This window comes from Dama dama, chromosome 14, assembly GCF_033118175.1.
Source record: "Dama dama isolate Ldn47 chromosome 14, ASM3311817v1, whole genome shotgun sequence".
In the NCBI taxonomy this organism is placed as follows: Eukaryota; Metazoa; Chordata; class Mammalia; order Artiodactyla; family Cervidae; genus Dama; species Dama dama.
This window is the reverse complement of record NC_083694.1, coordinates 61767874-61787821: the sequence shown is the minus strand read 5'-3', so window position 1 is coordinate 61787821 and position 19948 is coordinate 61767874. Positions and strand designations below refer to the sequence as shown.

Sequence of the window (19948 nt, the reverse complement as noted above, 5' to 3'; positions counted from 1 at the left end):
AGTGTGATGTCTTACAATGCTCCCCACCTTCAATAATCAACAGAACTATTTCTAGAAAAGGCTCAGGAAGAAATCTGGCTTTTCCAAAGTAAAGTTAAACTGTCATCACCCAGCTGACCCTTCATGAGAAGGAATTTCTTCCGTATGAGTAGCTGCAACAATTGTGCTTGTGCAAAGAAATGACATATTTCTATTTTACAACTGAATCTTGTAACTGATCATGTTTCCTCTCCTGTGACTACAGGGAAACTCAGGGCTAAATCTGCAGACTACCTGTAATGTAATTAGGCAGAGCCTTCCAGAATGCATTTCTGGACTTTTAACTCTGGTCTAGCTTCATCAGTTTGATCCCTTTGCCATTTTCATTCTGATTTCTTTGTTTTTACTAACGTGTTTCTTTAAGAAGTAGAAAAATGAGTACCTGAGCATTATTTACCCCTGCATGAGGCTTCTTCTAAGTGTTCACCAACCATGAGGATGTTTGCAAGCATCCCTCCAATGGAGATGTGTTCACGTTACCCAAAGTCTATAATTTATACTGTATCTTCAAGCATACATTCCTCATGCAGGACAACCCACGGCTGGCCTGCTGACAATCCCCAGGGCGATACTCTCGCCTCAACTGTGGGTTGTGTGCTGTCTCCATTTGAGTGGCAATCAAACCTGGCTGCATTATTTCCTAAGAAAACCCTTGCTTTTTCTGACAGGGACTGAAAAACAGGGGTTAGGGAAGTAAAATAACTAAACCAAAAACAAAGAAATATAAAAAGTACCCAATGACATTATCTTTGCCACAGAATCCATCCCACTAAAAAGCCATCTCTACTTGTGCAATAGGAACAAGAGGAACACTTGGACATCCCAGTTCTCTGGGAAATTTAATTAAATGATGATCAGCCATATCAAATAGTCTCTAAATAGTCATCTCTGCATAATTTTAGGTATCTTCTCGACGATATGATTAGCACCAGGAGGGCATCAAATAAGTTTTGAATCCTGCAACCAGGTCTGGCACAGTGAGGCAAGCTTTGTGGACCGAAAACAAATTTTAGCTTATGACAGAAATAACACAGAACCTCCTAATGTCTCATAATAAACTCAGTATAAGTCATTTCAAAAGAAACTCACGTAGCCAATAACTTTTAGCTATGTTGGCTTTAAGAAAAAGATAACATTGAACTCTCCACCCCCTAGTTTGTAAGTAGCTTGCCCAATAGCCACAATTTACTGCACGCACACACACACAAAACTGAAAAATATAATTCATTTGTAATCATGAGTAAGGGAGTAACAGACTCTCGTTCATTTGCAGAAAAGATCTCTGAAGATCAGAGAAGCCAGCAGTTTGTCTAAGCCTGCTTAACACCAACCCTGAAAACTACATAGGACCCCACTGATTGTGTATTTGATCATAAACTTCCCCAGAAGCCACGTATATTCATGTTTAAGCCTTCATATATTTTGAAATTTTATTAATGGAAATAAAATTAGAAAATTAATAAGGCACTTTCTCCAATTGGAAATATTTCATTTATATTTTTTCTGTAGGATTTTAGAATTACCTGAGAAAAGCAACTCTAGTTGATGAAGGGACTTAAGGGAAAAAAACAGTTTTGGTAAATTAAGCTTTCATAATCTCTGATGAAATTAATCCAAAATGTATATTAGAAGACTGGAAAACTGACCACACCTTCTCATTCAATATGGACATATACCACTAGCCACCTTATCCACTTAAAGTACACTGTAATTCACTTTAATTCACAGAAATATGTTCATTTGGAAATGGACTGGCTTTTATTGGTTGTTTAAATACTGCACATCAAACCGCAGGATTGAATCTAAGAAACTTATTGTGCTATTACAAATTTGGTCAAAATTATTCAACATGTTCAAGAGTTATGACTAAAGTATGAAATTCAATATATCCACCTGAAAAACCTCCTTGATCTTAGTATAACTCTTCCTCCCAAGACAAATTCTAATGGCCTGAAACATCTTTACCTATTCAGGTACAGACATAATTATCTGAACATTGCTTCCAAAGCCATGTTTCCTATGTAAACACAGTATTCACAGACCTTTTAACTATTACAGTTCTTTTTTTTCTTTTCCTGACCAGAACAATACATTATTTAAAAAGAAGTCTCCTGCAGCATATTTATTAGATATTATTTTAAGACTTATGAACAGATGCTTTGTTTCCATTATATTGAAAAAAATAAATTTCCTACTGTCCCTACACTTTCTTCTCCATAGTCTTATCATTTTATGTTTCATAAGTTTGCCAATTTGTATACTTTATTCCTATTCTGCTATGTGTCTCTGCCTGCCATTATACAAGTAAATTTATACAGATGTCTTGATGCTCCTCTGTTGAAAGGTACTCTTCAGTGCTGCTTGAGAAAGGGCATAAATAAAAGGAAAGCCAACTGAGAGGACAGTTTAGAACGGTAAGATATTACTCAGAAACCCACAGAGAAGGGAAATAAAACAATGAATATCCAGAGGCCCTGGAGTCACCATAACATTTAATTCAATTTTTCTGAGGCCTGAGGTGAACCAGGCAGTGTGCTAGGAAGACAGTCAGCTTCAACATTGAGGTAGGCCAGGTGGACTCAAATCCTCACTCTGCAAAGTGGTGGCTCAGCAGTAAAGAATCTGGCCTGCCAATGCAGGAGATGCAGGTTCGATCCCTGGGTCAAGATGATCCCCTGGAGGAGGAAATAGCAACCCACTCCAGTATTCTTGCCTGGGGAATCCCATGAACAGAGGAGCCTGGCAGGCTACGATCCATGCGGTCACAAAGAGTCGGATACGACTTAGCAACTAAACAACAAAAGAGCTATTCATTCATGATTAAGAGGGTTATTTTACTTTGGTATAGATGACTTTCTTGCTCTTTCTGTTTTAATTCACCAAAATCCACTATGAATTCCTTTATTCCATTAGCGGGGCTCCCCCGGTGGCTCAGTCGGTAAAGGATCTGCCTGCGATCCAGGAGATGCAAGAGACACGGGTTCAATCCCTGGGTCGAGGAGATACCCTGGAGGAGGGCATGGCAACCCACTCCAGTATTCTTGCCTAGAGAATCCTGTGGACAGATGACTCCAGTCCATGGGGTCGCAAAGAATCAGACATGGCTGAAGCGACTGAGCAAAGAGACCTGAAAAAGGTGTTGTGTTAAAAACCCACCTGCAGGTCATTTCCTGCAGTCCTCCTAGCCCCCAGCTCAAGGCCATGTTCCATAGCCCACAGACATTCCACCACTACCCCATTCCATTTACTTTTCCCCAATACTGTGAGATAATTCTTTCTACAAAGGCTGAAGGTCAGGAGGTTAGTGTATTCCAACACAAGAGCCCACTCACTGAAAAATACAGACAGCAGATTCCTGGCCCCCCAGCTGGGACTCACCTGGCCCAAGGCAAAACTACAGTTAGCCAACTGCTGGCCTCGGGTCATCCCAACACTACAAACACCAAAGGAAACTTTCTTTGAAAGTTGTGTAAGAATGAAAAAAAAAGAGTGCTGAATAGATGGAAACTACCCATATTTCACCTTCTCAGCTGAAATAACTCTTAGTAGTCTAGCACTGAAAGAGCACTGACATTCAAACCCTTAGGTCACTGCAAGAATAGCCCTGTGGCTAAGGAACAGACTTAGTTCTACAATTTTCTAGTGGGCATTGTCAGAGTTAAATAAAAGGACCCTAATGTGCCATTTTTGTTATGCATGAGACTTCATCATATTGGGATGCTAGAGAAAAGGTGGTGAAATCTGACCACTAAATCTTTTTCAAAGGTCAGACTATCCCCAAAGGATGGGTAAAGCCTTCAGGGGGATGTGCCTTCTCATTCTCTCTCTTTAGCAGCTGAGTGACTATTCCTATTTCTCAGCCCTTATCAGGGATTTCTCATTCCTCACAAATACCTAACATAGACAAAATTTCCTCTTTGATGATAAACATTTTAACCTATAGCTCAACTTAGTAAAGCTCCAGGCCCTAGCAAAGGACCCAAATAATAACCCTTTGTTGAACTGGATTCAGAATAAGGAATGATGAATTTAAAATTTCAAGTTAATAAAAATCCCAGTAGAGTGGACCCACCAATAGAGTGGGTCCCGCTGTTGAGACACTGAAGTCTCTCTGAAGTCTCTTTGGCAGCAGAGTTTGCCAACAAGCACAAAGCCTTCATACCCAGGGCTTTGACGGCTGTAGAATAAATTCAGTTACCTTCTCTGTTCATTCAGCTGTCTGTCCAGTAAATGACAAGTAATGTTTCAGTTCAGGCTTTATGTTTGATTTGGAAATAAACTACCAGCAACAAAAATAAACCATTCCTGACTGCGACGGTACAATATTAAGACACATTTTCCAGTTTTAATAGAGCAATTCTAATGTATTATACCAAGTGCATTGAGTCATCTACCCACTCAGCAAGGAAATACTGAACTGTTACAAGTTCGATTTAGGACACGTTTCTCCTTCTTAGCTGCCCTGTCGCAGTATTAATAATGATCATTGAGTTATTAATTCTCCAGCTGCTCTCTCTTATGTTGACCATAGGTAACAAAGGGAGAGCCAGTCTAGTGAAAAGTGAAAATGAGAATTCCAACTCCCCGTGGCCCACTCCATGGTTTCTAAACCCGTCTTGTAAGGTCATGGCTCTTTTCCTCACCTGACACCCATCAGCGCATCTGCTATGGAATCCGCGTGCCTATGCAGCACAAACAAGGCCGAGTCCTCTTCATCTTGACTTTCTCACAGCCTCAGCAAGACTTACCAATGCCAGGACAAGACATAACTTTTTATTTTAGACTTCTTCACACTTGATAAAAAAAAAATAAATAGCCATGTCAAATACAATGTTCATCTGGCATCATGAATGATTTGCGAGAGGCCTGGCACGTTTCCCTAAGTGCTCCAGTCCCACCACCTGCCCTAAAAAAGGCAAGATACTTCAAAGGTAAGCAGGTAAGAGACTGCTTAGAGCTATCAAAATAACCCAAGATTGACGCACTGGGGTGGCCAAAATGTTTGTTCGGGTTTTCAGTTCCCAAACGTCCCTTTTGGCCAACACAGTGTTTTATTTACTCAGGGAGAGAAAACAGCATTTGTGGATTTCTGAACTACTGTGCACGCATTTGTTTAATAGATGCATTTATGGTGCTAAGTGGAGATGGCAGGACACAGGCTGTGACCTGGGGAAAGTTCTGTTTAGCTTAGAGAGAAAATCTTAACCTGAGAGATTCTCAGAGTTTTTCATATTAATGTTACTAAATGGAGCTGTAGTTCATTCAATTATGGGAAATACCACTTAAGCATGTTTTTTATTTTTTTTCCCACTCATTTTAAACGTATAAAACGTTATAGCCACGTGTGTTGGTTCCACATGGAAAATTCAACTACATAGAGACAGGGGAAGGAGGGCAGTGTAGAAAGGAGGAAAAAACCCACTCAGTCTCAAAGAAGCATCCAAAAGACGACAGCCTCTCCAAGTTTCCCTTACTGCTTTCACATGCACGCAGCTGGCCCATTAAAGCACAAAGTAACAGAGAGAGAGGCTCAAGTCCTTCCGGAATAGGCCTTTAAAGGAGCAATCAGGACGATACAGTCTGAATGCGCTGCTGTAAATTACAAGGTTATCTTCAGGCTGCGTGCAGAGGATAAGCAGTGCTATCAGAACTGAATTTCCCTCAGAATTCGGATCCTCTCTGCCACTTAACAAATAACTTGCTACAAGTTCGAAAATAAATGTGATTTTCCAAAGAACAACACCTGATCGTAAATACCACTGCTTTTTTTAATTTCCTTTCAAGGCCATTACTCCCTCACCCTTACCCTGATCCCACCTTTGTGGCTGACAACATCTAAGATCCAAGGAAGAGCCCTCAAAACATGATTATAGGATCTAATCAAGTAGTAGAAAACCAGTATAAATCTCACATGCATTTCATTTTCTGGACATCCTCACTTTACTTCCTTGCAAATCATAGGAGCTTATTTAACTCTATTTGGTTCCTTTTAAATTTTGTTAATCTTAGATATTATGCTTTTTAAAAAGTGAAATATCTAAACACATGCAAGCTATTTTATCTTCACACAGAAAACCATATAACTCTCATTGGAGATTACACAAAGGACAAGTATATCTCTTGACACTAGAACCTAAAGCAAACTTGGCGGAAACTCAAATATAATGAAGACAGAAGGAATATACAAGGCTGGCTTCAGTATCACTATGAAAACTATCTTCCCAGGGCTTGGAAAGGCACTCACACATCCACAGATCACAGGATGTGATGGGGATTCACCATCTTCACTTGTACACTGACCTCATTTTTATTTATATAAAAAAAAGTGTGGGTTTTTTTTTTTTTTTTTGCCATATTCACTCCCTTGAAAGAGTAAGTCTAATACCTCCTAGAGAAAGAGGCTGTGTAGATTTAGAAGCTACTGTCAACTCTGAAGTGAATGCACACTAATCTAAAGAGGAATGTGCCATTGGACAGAGATTCCAAATCGCTCTGCAGTTAATTTCTACATAACTTTAGGAAGTCACAAATCCTGAGTAAGCCAGGTTACCTAGCAACCAAATGCTTATTTGAATACTCCTTCCCACCCTGTCGCCTTCCTCAGCTGTGTTCTCTCCAGAAAATACCAATGGAAAGAAGGGGTAAGAATGGGGGACCTCTGAAGCCAAACATGATGTAACTTCAAAGCATAATAACAATTATCAGTGCTGGGTCTGATAATAATATGCCAAATAACAACTCAGATAAAAGATCAGAAAAAGTTTCACTTGCTGAAAGCACAATTTGGGATACATAAGGTAATTCTTGAAGAACCAAGGGGGAAAAAAAAAAACGGTTTTAAAATTTTGACAAGTTGGAGAAAGAGATACATGTAATCTTAATGCCAGAAGGTGCAATAGGCTGCAAAAGCTTTGCACAGGCATGGTGAAGAGAGGTTTCCGGGTTTGGGCTAATCCTGGGAATGCAAAATTAAGAAAGAGTTCACATCAGAAAACCAGCAGAAACCCTGGCAGGTCTTCCACTGCCCAGTCAATCAAATTCTTTAAGGCCACCAAGCCTACGAAAGGACCATCAAAGAGAGGGGTAAAGAGCAGCTGCTTGATGCTACTGAAGACAGAAAACTTAAACAGATGAAAATGCAAAGACATTCTGAAGACCTGCACTTCCTTCTCTGAAATGTTAAGGCTAGAAATACTTCTTCTAGAATGAGTTAGGATGCCCTGCACTGAGTAAAGGATGTATTAGTTCTTGAAGCTCTTAAAAAGCTGTTTTGGAATATGGGATTTGGGGGCAGACAAGCTTTCATGAAAATCTCATCATGTATTTCCTGTGTTGACCCTCTGGCAATATGTATAACCTGTATGGCTTAATAGGAGACTGTTATCTGGATTAAATGACTTAATGGACACCTTGCATCTGGTGTATAGCATGTACTTGATAAACACTCAGTGGATTGCCATTTCCTTCTCCAGGGGATCTTCCCAACCCAGCGATCGAACCCAGGTCTCCCACACTGCAGGTGGATTTTTGCCATCTGAGCCACCAGGGAAGCCTATATGATAGGGGTACATCTCAAATTAGTGGGGAAAAGATGAATTTTTTAATAAACAAGTGGTTTGTGATTTCCAAATAAACATGTTAAAAAAAAAAGAAAATTGGATCCATTCCCCATACCATACACCAACATAAATTCCAGTGGTCACAGATTTAAATGTTAATGATTAAACCACACAAATACGAAAAGAAAATATAGGTGACTAGCCTATAACTGTGCTGTCCAAGATGGTAGTCATTATCCACACATGGCTACCAAGCACCTGAAACATGCTAAGAACTGAATTTGCAGTTTTAATTTCTTTTAAATAATTTAAATTGAAATTTAAAAACTGACATTCAACACAGCTATTGAAAGACTTTTATGTATATTTGGAACAACTCTGTTAAGTGAACTTACTTTTAAACTTTAAATTTTATGAAATCTACATACAGATTAAGTATTTACAATGAAAATTTAGTGATCATGTTGAGATGTGCTATAGTATAAAATACACATGAGTTCTGAAAAATTCAGCATGAAAAAATTGTAAAATATCTCATTACTAATTTTAAAATGCTGATTACTTGTTGAAATAACAATATTTTTGACATATTAGATTAAATGAAATACATTATTAAATTAATTACACCTTTATCTTTATTTGCTTTATTGTGGCTGCTAAAATTTCCATATGTGGTTTCTACTATGTTTTTATTGAACAGTGCCGCTCTACAGTCTAGAAGTTTTTTTACATCATGATTCAAATCCAAGAGGGAATAAAGAAAGACTTATATAACTGAGTAAGTCAAGGGAAAAAATTACATTAGAAAAACCATAATCAGAGGAAAAAGACAAATGATAAACTGGGGAAAACTGTCAAATATTAGGGATGATATGCCTAGTATATAATGTCCTAATGTATAAAAAGTTTCATAAAAAAAGGGGGAAAAGACCTAAAATCCTATAACAATGGCCGAAAAATATGAAGAGACAGTGCACAGAAAAAGAAATGCAAATAGCCCCAAAACATAAGAAAAGGAACTCAAGCTAGCTCATAATAAGAGATGCAAATTAAAATTACACTAGAGTATCATCTCTCACCATTTGAATGGCAAAGACCCAAAGGTTTTTTACGACAAGTCTACTGGTGAGACTGTGGGGTAAGAGGGGACTCTCATCACCTGCTGGTGGGAATGCAGAATTGTACAGTACCCACAGAAAGGACCTTTGGTGATATCAAACAAAACTGTAAATCCATTTATCCTTTGACCCAGCAATCCCACTTCACTTCTAGGAAGATAAACTGGCAAGAATACATACATAAATATTCACAAGGCTATTCACTGCAGCACTGTTCATTCAGCTGTCCATTTAGTTAAGGAAAAACGTAACCATTCAGGCTTTATGTTTGATTTGCAAATAAACCCCACCACCAAAAACAAACTATTCCCATTACAATGTAAAAGCAAAAGACTGAAAATAGCCATGTAGTCAAACAAATAAAGTTTGGTATATTTACACAATGGAGTCTCTGCAGTTGTAAAAGGTACTGAAAAATGTTTATATTAATATATGGCTTCGGAGTGATCTCTGAAAAATACCAGTAAGTGCAAAAAGCAAGGTGGATAACTACAGTATGCTACCTGTTAGAAAAAAAGGGAGAAAATAGATACATTTGCTTACATTGTGTGCTCAGTCACTTCAATCACGTCTGACTCTTTGCAACCCTATGGACTGTAGCCCACCAGGCTCCTCCGTCCATGGAATTCTCCAGGCATGAATACTGGAGTGGGTTGCCATGCCCTGCTCCAAGGGATCTCCCAAACCCAGTGATCTAACCTGTGTCTCCTGCATCTCCTGCACTGGCAGGCAGGTTCTTTTCTGCGGAGCCACTGGGGAAGCCTTTGCTTATATTAAACAGAAACAATATGCATACACACATACACACACATGTCATACATACACACATTTTTACAAAAACATATCCATACACAAACATATATATATATATATATATATATATATATATATATATCCATGTCTCAGTAGCTAGGTATATATACATATCTATATTTTTTAACTTTAACAGACCTAGGAACAATGACCAGTCCAAAGGCAACGAGAACTCCTAACACTTGTATTGTGGTCTCTAAATATCAGTTAGAAATAAAAAGATCTGGGACAGGAAATGTACTAGAGAATTCTGAAATATCTTTGTCATACCACAAAGTAAGGACATCCTCAAACACCAGTATAGTCATGTCAAAAGGAATCAGAAGCCAATGTAAAGATTCTCCTTTGGGCCAAAGATAACTTGAACTTCAAAAGAAATAACTGCAAAGGACTATAAACACATGAATTGTGCTAAAATCCATGAGTTCATAATGATACTCTCATTGGTCTTCTTTGAAAGATGTTAGAAAATTAACTCATAATTCTGAACATTATTTAAAATAGAGGGAATAAAACTGAGCATTAATTGTCCTAGATGGTCTATACCCTGAAGTGACCAAATAACTGATGTGGTAAATCTCTTCTTGATAGAAAAACTCCAGCTAACCAAATGCAGAAGAGATGACAGAATATTATCATTTCTCAACCATTTCTGAAAGAAAATATCTAAGCAATAACCAAAGTGGTTTTTGAAGAGCCAGTCGGGAAGCTTTCCAATGGAAAGATCAGGCTGACAACACTAAATCCACCAGTTAGTCTTTCTTTAAAAAAATATTTATTTATTTATTTATTTTGTGCTGGGTCTTCACCGCTGCATGGGCTTCTCTCTACTTGTGCCATGTGGGGGCCACTCTCTAGTTACAGGGCCCAAGTTTCTCATCACTGCAGCTTCTCTTGTTGCAGAGCATGGGCTCCACAGTGCAGCCTCTAGCTGTGGCTCATGGGTTTAGTTGCTCTGGGGCATGTGGGATTTTCCTGGATCAGGAACTGAACCCATGTCTCCTGCATTGGCAGGTGGATTCTCATCCACTGCGCCACCAGGGAAGCCCCCATCACCACCCAGTTAGTCCAGTGAGTCTAAACCTCACAAATAAAGAAACAAAAAGGCATGTATGCCTCCTGCAGAGCACTTTCTATGAGATACTCCTACCAAACCATCTGATCAAGCTCCCAATCTCAATCAAACTACAGGAAATGCTGGAAACTGAAGAATATAGTGAAGAATACTAAAAAAGAAGATGAAAACTACAGACTGCAGAGAATCCCACAGGATAAATCCCTGTTTCTTTAGCAAATAAACTGCTAGGGAAGAATAAAAAGAGGGAAAGTAGAGAAAGTGAAAGTCGCTCAGTCGTGTCCACCTCTTTGCGACCCCGTGGACTATACAGTCCATGGAATTCTCCAGGCCAGAATACTGGAGTGGGTAGCCTTTCCCTTCTCCAGGGGATCTTCCCAACCCAGGGATCAAACCCAGGTCTCCCACGTTGCAGGTGGATTCTTTACCAGTTGAGCCACAAGGGAAGACCTAAATAGAGAAAGGAAGTCTAAAAGAAAGATGGATGTATCTCTCAAGTGTGAATATTGTTTGGATTCTGAATAAAATACATTAATCATTAAGAAATATACGGGCCCACCAGGAAAATTTGATTACTGACTAGATAATAAGAAATTATTGTTAATATTTTTAAGGAATGATAATACTTGGCTATATTAAAAGAAAAAAAACTGTTATCATTTAGAAATATAATCTAGTATGTACAGGCAAGATGACATAATGTCTGCGATTTGCTTCAAAAAAAACCAGTGACATGTGCCTCCCTCCAAACCTTGTTATGACATCGGCACATTACCTGTCTGACGTGGGAAAAAAAAAAAAAAAACCAGTAGGTGAGGAGAAGGGAATGTGTATGTGTAGTGGGAAAGGCAGAAAACAGAACTGCCCAGGAGTTGATCAGTGAAAGCTTGACTCTTGCCCAGGAGTCAGAGAGCCTGGATTCCAGTCTCAGCACCACCACTTATTGGCTATAAGACCTTGGTCAAGGTCCTCAACACCCCTAAACCTTAGTTCTGCCTTATCTATAGAGGTAATAGTCATAGGTTCTTCGTAAGGTTGTTGCAAGCATTAAAGACAATGCATGTAACGTACTTAGCACAGCACCTGGATGCAGAGTAAGCACTCAATATATGTGAGCTTTTATTATTACTATTGTCAATTATTACCATAATTTTTCGAGACCAGGAAGCTAGAGTTAGGAAGTGGTGAAAATGGGATAATTTTTGCTGAATCCAAAGCCCAAGTTCCCTCCAATATGTTATAATGCCACCCCCCACCTCCACCCGGGGTCTCTCAGTAGAGACTGAGGACAAGTAACAATCTATTCTGTGACAATTGTCTCTTATTTTTACCACAAACCTTCAGTGACACTGCTACTCAGCCTGGCTCCTATAACTAGCCATCCTTTGTAAAAATGCTGTAACTTAATGTGTCCCTCCCCCATGGATGGCTCCACATCCAGTAGAAAGTAAACACTCGTGTATTTTAACCCCTTTATATATCACTATGCACATTTGTAAATTCACAATGATTAAACATTGTGTAATTCCATCATCCTCCAAGAACATGGCCTCAGACTTTTACTACACCCAGTACCGGCATAAACTGTATAAGGTAAACCTCAGGATCCCAGTGTGTAAAACTAACAATCATAAAACTTCAAACCTTGCATGCAGCATGAATATAGTAATTCTATAATGCTAAGTAATGGGCTGGCCAAAAAGTTCATTTGGGTTTTCCCATAATAGCTTACAGAAAAATCCAAATGAACTTTTTGGCCAACCAATTACCTATGTCTTGATATCTGCCATAATGTAACTATTTCCACTTCTATTTTTACAACAGAATTATAAATTCTGAGAAAAACTCTTCAATGTTATTTTACTCCTTCGTGTGACAATGTGAAGCACACACCCATCCTCTCTTCCTGACACCACTTGCCTGGTTTTCTTGCTACGATGAGAGCCTGAAGTTTTAGTATCCACTGTCCTTTCCACCCACAGCTCATCAAAGTTGGTGTTTCCTGGAACTCAGGGTCCACTGTTTTTCTTCTATTAACTTTCCCCCAAGCAATCTCACATAAAGCTATGTAGCATATTCAAAAAGCTACCACATATTCAAAAACTCTCTCTCATTCATTTATTCAACAAAAATGTGCTGGGCCCCAATTGTGTGGTAGGTGTCCTGGGGTCACCCTCTCAGTTCCCCTCCAGTCTTTTACCCGCACTCACAAAGGAACCAACTATCATGCAAATTATGTCTCTCCCCCTGCTTACAATCTCTCATTGCCTCTCAATGCATCTTATTTTGGGCAATGAGTCCAAACTCTTGCATAGTTCATCAGTCTCATCTTCCATGTGCTCCAAGCCACAGCGACTTACATCTGCCTGTCTCCACGTTGGTGTGTGGACTCTGCTGGAATGCCCTACTTCAGCTTCCTTGCATGCACGTTCAGTCTCGCAGTCCTACCTGACTCTTTGCGACCCCATGGACTGTAGCCCCCCAGGCTCCTCTGTCCCTGGGATTTTCTAGGCAAGAATACTGGAGTGGGTTGCCATTTCCTTCTCCCGGGAATCTTTCTGACCCAGGGATCAAACCCACATGTCCTACTAGGCAGGTGGATTCTTTATCACTGTGCCACCTGGGAAGCCACTTCACCTTCCATCGACCTTCAAATCCCTTTATCCCCAAATGTCAGTCTCTGAACTAGTCTGCAAATCCACAGTAAAATGAGGAAAAATGGTTAGCAAACCAATGCTGGTCCTCCAATACTTTAAGAAATGTAAACAATACCCTAGGGGACACTTGTGTGGCTTTTCAGTGTCATCCCAAATACCTCCTTCTCTGTGAACTCCTCTGTGACTTCTCTATGTTGGGGGATCTTATATCAATATTTATTGTCCAAACCGGGAGACTTCTGAGGGCAAAGGGTGTTCATTAATAACTATGTTGAACAATGGGCACAGACCTGGAATGTCCCAGGGAGACAGGGTGCCCAGTCAGCCTACCTCTAGACAGAGTCGGCTGCTTTCTCCCCCAGCTTCCAAAGCACCCTGATTCTTCCCCACATACCATGTGCTTGACTGACACTTCCCATGCGTTTCTGAGAAGTCCACAAAGTCAGGGCCAGGCCTTTCTATCTGTATCTCCAGCATCTCTCCTGTGCCAGGCACAGAGATGACACAAAGTATCATCAACAAATGTTTGTTTAGTACATTATCTTCATGAGTAAGACAGATTAGACACCCTAACCTTGGCCAACAAAGGAATCAAAAAATTCCCACTATCTTTTCTCATCCCTGAGAAACTCCACTTCCTCATTTGGTTAAAAAGTTTTAAATGGGAGCAAGGTCTTCACAGAGGAAAATTCTAAGCCTCAGACCAATGACCAGCTGTCAATCAACCAACAGCTATTTACGCAGCATGTTATACCCTTAAGGCCCAGTGGGCATGACAGAGCTGATGATTCGGTGGGGTGACCAAAAAAACATAAATCAAGATCAAAACCAATAATGAAAGAAATAAACATCAAATAAGTGTTGCAGGACCTTACCCCTGGTGGCTCAGTGGTTAAGAATCCGTCTGCTAAGGCAGGAGACATCAGTTCTATCCCTGGGTCGGGAAGACCCCCTGGAGAAGGAAATGGCTAATCAATCCAGTATTCTTGCCTGGAAAATCCTATGGAAAGAGGAGCCTGGCAGACTACACCATGGGGTCGCAAAAGAGTCAGACACAACTGAAGTGACTTAGCAAGTGCTGCAGGAGTTCATGGATGCTAAGGGACACACCACTCAGAAAGTCAGAGAAGAAGCTCTTTGGAGGAGAAGGGATTGGACCTGAAAAGAAGTGGCAGAGGGAGGGAAGCCCAGGGCCAGGTGGGGGTGCGTGTTGGGGCAGCCACCAAGGGTAAGCAGAAACTTTGTTTTGGGAGTTGTCCCTAGACTGTCATGGATTCCTGGCAATAAAGACCAGAACATCTGAATTTTCAGTAAATACAAAACAAAGAGGTTCCTGGATTCTTACCTCCTTCCTCAAAATAGTAATAGTGTCTGCCTGAGACACAGAGATATGTGTGGCTGGCTCCTTTATAACCTTTTAATTGGAAGAACTGTTACAAAATTATCTTAGGAAAATTGCTGTTGGCAGAACTTTCAGATAGAACTGCTGAAGTCACCCCTTGGCATGTATTAATTATCTATGTCTTTGAAAAGTTCTCTGCAAATCTCAGCAGGGCAGCCTCGCAACATCTCCTTACTTCACATCTGGCCTTTCAACCCTCTCCTGAAAGAAATCACAGGGTTAACACAGGGGTACCCCTATACTGTAAACAACCAATACAAGCCTCCTTGCCAACTCTGGGGTTCAGGGATAAGCTTTTTGGAGTGCCTGTGATGATAAATACTGCATCTCTTGGATTGCTGAGTGGGTCTCGCCTGTGTGTGTGCTCAGTCGCTTAAGTTGTCACCGACTCTTTGCGACCCTGTGGATTATAGCCCACCAGGCTCCTCTCTCCATGGGATTCTCCAGGCAAGAATACTGGAGTGGGTTGCCATTCCTTTCTCCAGGGGATCTTCCGGACTCAGGGATCGAACCCTACTCCACCAGAAACTGTGATGATGGGTATGAAAAATGTCCCCTCACTCCAGCAAAGACTACCAATCCCTCATTCTCCTTCCTTACCCTACTCTGGCAGGGAAAATTGTATGTCATCAAGGAAGGTGGAAAATGTCCTAATATATGGTTAAAACAATGAACTGAAACTACTGTAATGTCCACGGCACTCAAATATAAAACACAGATCCATTTAAGAATGGGAGGAATTCTTACTTAAAAACCATTCTCCCTGCTCTGCTCTAAAGCACCTTCTTCCAAAAGCCCTGGAGCCCTCAGGATATTGCGTAACTAGTGCTGGATCTACTTTTGAAGTAGTTTTATAAAAAGACCAATCCAAGTTCGTCATATGCAATGAGTCAATAGGCTGTGTTTTTCCAGTAGTAGTCCTCAGTTTAATCTCCCAGTGACCCTACTAATAGGGCCACACAGGTGATAAATTGATATGGGAAAGCAAAAATGTTAGGTCTTAGCTAAAGAATCCTTGCTTAGTATAAATGTATCTGTGTGTTCAGTCACTGAGTCGTGTCTGACTCTTTGCAACCCCACAGACTGTAGCCCGCCAGGCTCCATGGGATTCTCCAGACAAGGATACTGGAGTGGGTTGCCCTTCCCTATTCCAGGGGGTCTTCCTAACCCAGGGATCGAACCCACATCTCCTGTATCGTAGGTGGATTCTTTACCACTGAGCCACCAGGGAAGCCCAGAAAGAAGATTTTGGTATATAGGAGAGCCTTTCAATGGTGTCATTGTGAAAATTTCTAAAATGCTCCTCAAGGTATGTTCATCCAATCTTTAAAAATAACAAGAATCGCCTAGATATTCCTTTATCTATGATCTAACATAAGATGTAAAAGCTAAGTGAAATGATGAGGTAAAGTGCCTCAGCTATTATTAAAGGGCTTTCAGTTCAGTTCAGTTCAGTTGCTCAGTCATGTCTGACTCTTTGCGACCCCATGAATTGCAGTACGCCAGGCCTCCCTGTCCATCACCAACTCCTGGAGTTTACTCAAACTCATGTCCATCGAGTCGATGATGCCATCCAACCATCTCATCCTTTGTCGTCCCCTTCTCCTCCTGCCCCCAATCCTTCCCAGCATCAGGGTCTTTTCCAATGAGTCAACTCTTTGCATGAGGTGGCCCAAGTATTGGAGTTTTAGCTTCAACATCAGTCCTTCCAATGAACACCCATTAAAGGGCTTTAAGAGTCTTGAAAAGTCAAAAACATTGTGGAATCAAAAGTGAAAACGTGGACTTCCCTGGTAGCCCAGAGAGTAAGACTCTGCCTTTCAACGCAGGGGGTGTGGGTTCGATCCCTGGCCAGGGAACTAAGATCCCACATGCCTTGTAGCCAAAAACCCAAAACATAAAACAGAAGCAATACTGTAACAGAGTTAATAAAGACTTTAAAAATGGTCCACATCAGTATATATATATATATATATATGCAGTGATGGGATAGGCATATGATAATAGTTATAGACATTCCTATTCCAGAAGGAAGAAAATGGAACAGACGTAGAAAGGAGTTCCTTGTCCTGATGGGTTTCAGAATTTGGCCCAGCAGAACCCCTTTTCCTGGTGACTCAAATGATAAGTGCGGGAGACCTGGGTTGGGAAAGTTGATCCCTGGGTTAGGAAGACCTTTTGGAGGAGAGCATGGCAACCCACTCCAGTATTCTTGCCTGGAGAATCCCATGGACAGAGGAGCCTGGAGGCCTACAGTCCATGGGGTCACCAAGAGTCGGACACGACTGAGTGACTAAACACAGCACACATATATATATTTGGGGAAAAAGTGAAAACAAAGGCAGAAAGATTCCCAAACTTGAGAGTGTGCTAACTCCATTTTTCTACAAGGTACAGAGCATGTGGACTTCAACTCATGAATGTTGTAAACACGTCTGCTGATATGCTGTGAGCCTGTGAAACAGGCAGAGGCAGGCATGGGCTGGGAGATCTGACGGCTTGATGGAGAGAAGTGGGTGGAGGTAATAAGGGAGGCATGTGGGGCAAAGCAGGACAACGAAGAGGGGCCCTGAGGGCAGACAGGAGAAGTGGCTGGAAGCAGAAAGTCTACCCTTGTGCAGAGAGGTGGGAGCCGTCAGAGGGAAAGTGGGCCTGGAGACACAGTTAAAGGACTGGAAAATATCACTGCGACACACACAAGCCAAGTCTTGCAGGCAAAAGTAAGGTGGTGGGAGAAGCAGCAGGAGGCCTCTGGATGAACATCTATGGGACAGAAACGCTTTAGAAAAGAGATGTAGGTAAAAGGGACGTCTGGCGAAGCAACATAAAAGGCAGCCTAGGGAGAGCGAACAGATGCTGGGGCAGAGGCGCAGAATGAATGCTGGCAGGCTGAGTGTGCCCGCTGCATGAGGCAGGTCTCACCTTCGCTTGTTTTACATTATTTTAGAGGGAACAGCGGTGAATATCCATGATGGCCTCCCTTGGGAAAATCCAGTAAGCCAAGAGGTGGGGGGCTACCTGAGCTTTGCCAGGACCTCTCTCTACTCTTTGATGCAGGCACATTCTGGGAGCGATCCCAGGAGGAAAACCTTGCGTGCTATGACCACAGCACGGTGTCAAGTAAAACAAGGGTACATGAAAGAATTTTGAAAACTATAAAGCACCCTTTAAATACAAAGCGTTGTTATTCAATGAACGCCTGGGACAAAAAAAAGATGAAGACCAGAATCACAATCAGGAGTGAAGAAATATTTTTCAAATACGGATACTATACATATTCCAAATGAAGATGATCCTAAATAGAAATTCCAGTAATTTGAGAAGACACTATGCTTGATATGTTTACTTTTCTGTCCAACATGTTTCCACATTGAAAAATCCTACCTGCGGCATAATATGGAGCTCTTGATAAACTACCGTACTGATTTATGAAAATGGAAATCTGCATCTAATGTATTTCCAAGGAGGTTTTTGACACATTACAGATCTTAACTAATTAGGTGAATTCCATTCAGTCCAATCACTCACTGAGTGACTTGCAAGTAAATGTAATGTAATCCATCAGCTGCCAAGGAGGCTGGAGAGACGAACAACGCCTCTAACTACCTAGTTTGGTCAGTTAATCTTAGTTTCCATTCAGATTGGGGCAGCTGCATCTCCTTTCATCAGTATAGAGAGAAAGTAATCTTTGACATTATGTGACTAGCCTGCAACCAAGGAAGTGCATTTTCCAGGAACACCCTGAATTAAAAAAATAATGATAATAATAAAGGAGGGGAAGGCCCTTACTACCTGGTGACTGCAGACACTGTTGTGTGTTCATTTCCAGGTTCATCCTCGCCCAGTTTACGTGCAACCACTCTTGTCCTGATTGCATAACCACAGCACGTCAAGTTGTTTCTTGTTGCCAGTGTAAGTTGTAAAATCAAACTTCAGAACTGAGGGAGTCAAGCTAAATAATTGCCTACTTTAAAAATATGTATGTATATAATTTACGTGTCACTTCAGATAAGCTCTTGAATTATGATCTTTTAAAGTCACAACTGTCACCAATTTTAATATACAGTTTCAGGGTAGCAGTTCTCCCTGCATGCACACCTTCTCCCTGAGACCATCTCTCCTCTTCTCAGTTTTCCAAGTATTTTACATTGATTTATTGCAATCTGCTTTTCATGTTTTAATGAGAACCTAATTAATCACAACTTTTACTTCTCTCAAGCTCTGAGACTTCCATAATTCGAAAGAAGGAATCTAAGATAGCCCAAAATGCACTTGCTGGTGTCTCTCAGGGCTCCAGGTTCTACTGCTAAGTTCCCATGAAGTTGGTGACACCACACTTAGGACCCTCGGTGAATGATACCCTGCCCACTCCTGTTCCAAAGGGAGATGCCAAACCTCTCCTTCTCCAACCTGGGGTGTTTCATTCCCTGAAAGAAAACAGCTACTAGAAAGGGTCCAGGACTTCCCTGGAGGACCAGTGGATAAGAATCTGCCTGCCAATGCTGGGGACACGGGTTCAATTCCTGGTGCAGGAAGATTCCACATGCCATGGGGCACCTAAGCCTGTGAGTCACAAGTACTTAGCCTGCGAACCGCAACTACTGAACCCTCTCACCCTAGAACCTGTGCTCCCAACAAGAGAAGCCAACACAATGAGAAGCCCGTGTGCAATGAACAGTAGGAAGAGCAGCCCCTGCTTGCCGCAACCAGAAAAACTCCACTTGAAGCAGTGAAGACCCAGTGCAACCAAAAATAAAATTAATTAATTAAAAAAAAAGAAGGACGACTTTCCCTTTAAAAAGTGGGGGGAGGGGGCACTAGGAGCCTGGAGTAAGCCACTCAGTAAGTGATAGCCAAGTCTTGCCTGGTCAAAAATCAACACAGCACTGAGGCACCATCAACCTGGAAACAATACTCACAATGGGACACATCACCTTCCTACTGGGTAGAGTAGAGTCACAGAAAATAGTACCAATTAATGAAAAGGCTTTTGATTTATATCCTGTGATTCTTCAAAAAGCTCAAACCACTTCAGACAGTGGCCTATTAATTCCCAGAAATCCATGTATGCGTGCATACTAAGTCGCTTCAGTCTTGTCCGTCCACCAGGCTCCTCTGTCCAGGGGATTCTCCAGGCAAGAATACTGGAGTGGGTTGTCATGCTCTCCTCCAGAAGATCTTCCTGACCGAGGGATCGAACCCGCGTCTCATTATGTTTCCTACACTGGCAGGCAGGTTCTTTACCAGTAGGGCACCTGGGAAGCACCCCAGAAACCCATTCTAAA

The 19948-nt window shown here is 41.2% G+C and overlaps 1 protein-coding gene and 1 pseudogene across 3 annotated transcripts in view; one reads left to right on the top strand and one right to left on the bottom strand.

Annotated features, from left to right (window-relative positions):
- C14H1orf21 (chromosome 14 C1orf21 homolog) overlaps positions 1-19948 on the bottom strand; it is a 234267-nt gene that overhangs the window by 211752 nt on the left and 2567 nt on the right. The window contains exon 2 of one of the 3 annotated variants that reach the window (XM_061160913.1): positions 14137-14213. The exons of 1 other annotated variant lie outside the window; for it this stretch is intronic. The gene's annotated coding sequence lies outside the window, so the exon portion shown is untranslated. Of the gene's footprint in view, positions 1-4682; positions 4816-14136; positions 14214-19948 lie in introns of those variants that run through there. One more of the 3 variants, XM_061160914.1, reaches the window with a different exon arrangement.
- On the top strand, positions 11260-11389 carry LOC133069755 (small nucleolar RNA U13; annotated as a pseudogene).